This window comes from Dendropsophus ebraccatus, chromosome 8, assembly GCF_027789765.1.
Source record: "Dendropsophus ebraccatus isolate aDenEbr1 chromosome 8, aDenEbr1.pat, whole genome shotgun sequence".
NCBI lineage: Eukaryota > Metazoa > Chordata > Amphibia > Anura > Hylidae > Dendropsophus > Dendropsophus ebraccatus.
In genome coordinates this window covers 43,903,903-43,908,955 of record NC_091461.1, presented here as the reverse complement: position 1 = coordinate 43,908,955, position 5,053 = coordinate 43,903,903, and positions in this window count along the sequence as shown.

Here is a 5,053-nt window from a genome sequence, read left to right as displayed (position 1 = left end):
TGACTGCAACATGTTCTGGTATTTTTGTAGTTTACTGAATTCATCTTGGTGAACAGGGGGTATGCTGCTGACAGTAATGAAAATGAAAAGTACCCCACCAATTGTTACCCCCTTAGCTACTCCACTGTCAGCATTCTTTAAAAATCTCAACACCTTTGAAAGCATTTTTAATTTCTGGGTTTGTACTTTAATATATTTTAATATGGACCTTCAGAGAAAAAAAAATTCTGTGTAGGTTCATATTAAAATTGGCATGTACTTTCTCGTCCACAGAGACTTTTCCAGGTGGGTCTATTATTGGGACTTAAAAAAAAAAAACAACTTCTAGGCTACGTTCACACTACGTAAAATAATACCAAAATACTTCTGTAACTGTGAGGTAAAAATTCGGCCGTATTTAATATAATAATGTTCTCCATTGAAGTCAATGGGAAATTAGACAGCAATGCTCAGCATATAGAATAACGGCCAAAATTAATTACAAATGTACAAATCATGAACATGTTTATTATTCAAAATAGAAATGTTTTTTCATCTGTTTATACAATGTTTTATTTTCACTCAAAATTACGCTTGTATTTAGCTTTTGTTTTACGGTCTATGGGAAACAGCAAGGGGCTGTAGAAGAGAAAGTGAGCACATTTTTTTTTCTCTTAATAATAACCTAGGGGAAAAGTGTTTGCATCACAAGAAGTACGAGACAGTATTAAAAAATTGGTTCAAAGGAGTCTAAAACCTTTAATTAAATCTAAAATATATTATTCTGTGCCTAATATTATTACTTATACATACTACCTGACTAAACAGGGGCACATGACTTCACCTATCATGTTTGTGTGAACGTTTGAGTAACATAATGTAAAGGCTTGAAATATACAGTAATAAAATATTTTTATATAAAGGGATTGTATAATAAATAAATATAGAGGACTGCAATGTATTTGTGAAGTATACTTTTAATATGTGTTATTTATATATATAGCTGCTCATTTCATTGTTTTAGTTGAGTCTTAAGACAATCACACTTGCACTTATTAGAACCACTGTGCTTTCTCACCTTGAACTCTAAGTTCAGCTATTATAGGAACATCCTGGAAACATTTAGTAAGTGACATACCCCAAGGTGCTTTGGTTTGTCACACACCAGGATATAGTGCTGTTTACATTGATTTTCAGTGTTTTTCTTTCTGTGATAACTATAGTATATACTGTATGTGCTGCTGCATTAGCTTAAAGAGATGTACCAATCATAATTTGTTATGGCATATCACTGAGGTATTGGGATTGGTGGGGATCCTACCTTCAGGACCTCTGCCAATTCATAGAACAAATTAGGTGACTCAACGACTTTTCGTTCATAGTTGGCCTGGGAGGTTTGTTATCTGGGATGACATTGCCATAAAGGTGTCCATATACTTTCAATGACTGTTAGCTGGCAGCTTATCTCTATAAGAACAAAAGGATTGGAAAAATTAAAATCTTAACAGATGATGTCAGAGAACAGTCATGAGGTTCTCATTCTGTATATTCTGCATGTCCAAAATGAGTCTCATGTTATATTTTAGACCATGCTACTTAGGTAACAGGAAGTTAACAGCACAAAGAAATTATGGTTGTTCAGGGTATTGTACATATAAGACAAGGTAGAAAGGGTTAAGAATCAAGAGAGGTTTAGAGGCATGAGCTGTGTATTGAGATATTATATATATGTGCTAAAAATGAATCTAGTCATGCCATGGTTAAACCTATCCAGGGTATTCTGCCAGGTTATCAGTAAACAGCTCAGGACTCCATATGCGTCAGACAAATAGATGTGAAGCTGTTCTGTACTGTGCAGCCTTTGCTATAATCTGCACTATGTATGCATTATCACTAGAGCTCATCTAACTGCTAATGAGTCCCTGAGTTGTATGACAGCTCTGTTATTATAGACGGACTGACAACTGAGGCCTAGGATCACAGGCACATGCAGACAATCCCAACATTACTTTAGGTTACATCAGATCTGAAGTCAAATACTCTGACCATGGCTTCTATACTTGTATTAATAAATGCCTTCCGAGAGAACACCGGGCTACTGTAAAGAAAGTGCTACAAGAACCTGGTGATTTTTCACATGCACTTTGGAAAATGAAGTCAACTGATGTATTGGGACAGATCTACTGTTCACCAGCTTTTATATTTGTTTTTGAGTTGTTGTTGTTGTTATTATTATACATGGAAGATTTTGCTAACTAAACATTGTTTTTTATTTTTATTAAATATGTTTATTTATTATATGTCTATTTAAAATATTACCCAAAAGACTCCTTTACATGGCAGAGCAATTTAGGCAATAGGTTGAGATTGATAAATCTAAGCCTTAGTGTTATTTTGAAGAATTCAGATGTTTAGGATGCCGTGCTTAGAGTCACCCAAGATAAAAATATAGATTTGGAAATGGAACGAACACTGACACTAGTAGACTAAAGGTCCTATTACACAGAGCGATAATCTGCGGAATGTGGCTCATCACTCCATGTAATAAAGACAACGATCATCTGAGGAGCTGATCGTCAGCTGATCACTGTCCTTTAACATGTTGAAAAATAATCAGCTGCCGATTGCGCATCACCATGTGTAATAGCGATGCCTGGCCGATGACTGATGAGGAGAATAATAAAGTTTATACTTACTTGTCCAGGCTCCCCGTTGTCCTTCTGCCTTTTCCTACTCCCTGCAGCCGCCCCTGACACTTCGGGTCCTGTATCTGTACTGACAGGCTGTTCAGCCAATCACTGTCTGTAACTGAAGAGACTGAGCCAGAAGTGTCAGAGGCAGATGTGGGGAGCATGGAACATAGGGAAAAGGCACCAGGACATCGGGGAGCATGGGTAAGTATAACCTTTATTTATTTTCTATGTAAAAGCAAGCACAGCACGGACATTGTTAACGATCGCCAAACCATGTAAGCAAGCAGATCTGTGCTCACTTGCTCACACTGCTCATCAGGCCATTTAATACAGCCTTTAGTCCAGTCCATTAAAGTTAATGGGCCCACTATGGATACAATGTAGTGTATGCTGGCATAACTCTGTTGTGGTGCACTGTAATAATGTGAGCATAGCCTAAGGGCTGTATTACACAGTCCGATGACTAATGTAAGCGAGCGCTGATCGGTGCTTGTTTACTGAGCCCATTACACGGGTCAATACTAGTGCAGTAAGGGCTATATATATATATATATATATATATATATATATATATATATATATATATATATTAATAGTGATGTCTGTGCAGCCCTTGCCTTAAGTGTAATATAATAAACTTTATACATACCTCTCCACGCTCCTTAATGTCTTTCTCACTTCTGCCAGCTTACTGCAGCCACCGCTGGAACTTATGAGCCGGTCTCAGGCCACTCAGCCAATCACTAAAAAGTTCCAGCGGCGGCTGCAGAAGGGACCAGGTAGAAGCTGGAAGGACACGGGGGAGTGTGGAGAGGTATGTATACAGTTTTTAAAGTTATTTGTAGTTTATTAGGTGCAAAAATCTATCTGCCACATAAGAACCCGTTTTAAAATGGCACATAGACAGGAGTCCTGTTAAACATTCTGCATTGGGCCCTTAAGCCATGTTCGCTGTAATAAGCGAGTTAAAGAATTGGTCAGTACAGAGTTTTGGATATATTTAGATGTAAAAACAAAATGGTATTTGTGGGTGGACATTCACTTTAAGTTTACCTGCTCTGGTAGTTGTGTAATGGGCTGACACCACAATATATCTACGCTAAGCAATCCCACTTATTGATGCAGGTAGTATCAGGGTAAATAGATATGAAATGACATCTATGGGCTATTGTGTAACAGTCTGTAGCCTATTAAGGTTTTACAGATCAGTGTGTCTGTTATGGTCTTCTATAAGTGAGATTAGTCATTTAGCAAGAAAAAATATATTTTAGCCAAAGTACCTCAAAATCATTGATAGGCTTTAATGATTGAAACACTTTCTATAGAACCCCTTTGCCCTCGATATGGAATTATCTACCTACCGTTATTGAACATGATCTGTTTTTTTTTTTTCTAAAGAGCTTTTCATTGTGGTGTTGTTCAGTATAACCAATCCTCTCTGTACAGATATTTTTGTATATCAATCATTAAATGGTTGCAAGTTATTATATGACAGAAGTGGGTATGTTTATCACACTTTAATAAAGATATATCTGATATAAGTCATTTTAAATGTCTTTTTGCCACAGTTCTTGCAAACGTAGTAAATTGTATTGAAATAATAATTGCTGTCATTAAAGGTAATGATTTTAAATTTATATTGTGTATGCAATGTATGTGTAAGTTTTTAACTTTAATTGCTGTTGCAGTAGAGACAACAAACACTGCATACTCACCTACCCTGATCCCTACCTTCTTCCTACTTTCAATTATATTTTATGCAGGTAGGATTGTCAGCTCAGCCTTACAATTCTCTGAGTGGGCATGAAATGTAATCGGGAGCATAAAGGAGAGGAAAACTATATTGTCACCATACCTATCATTGTGAAAGTGTGAAAGAGCAAATCCAGTAGTAAACCAAGACCAGTATTACCAATAATACCAGTATATAAGAGAAATATTACATCTTCACCACTTGGTGACCACTATACCAAGACCAATAATACCAGCTACAATACCATTAGTACCAATAACACCAGTATATAAGAAACACATATTATCACCACAGTGAGCCCACACCATTACCATCACATTTTGAGTAATACCACCATACCATTACAAAATAAAATCCACTATACAAAGACCAGCATCCCCCCCACATACACTGACTCATATAGGGGTAGATACTAATGGTGCATAGGTTCTGCAAACCATTTAAGTGATTACAGTGCAGTTACAGCCGGTGACTCATAGGAGGCATCTCTGATTTCCTCACTTTTCCTTTTCTTCTCTATCTTGCCCGACCATCATGAAGACTTCTCCTAGTGATGCCTCGTCTCCCCAGAATCTGTCAGACAAACATTTTAGACGCTCCAACATCATCCTCATCTCTACACAGTGTC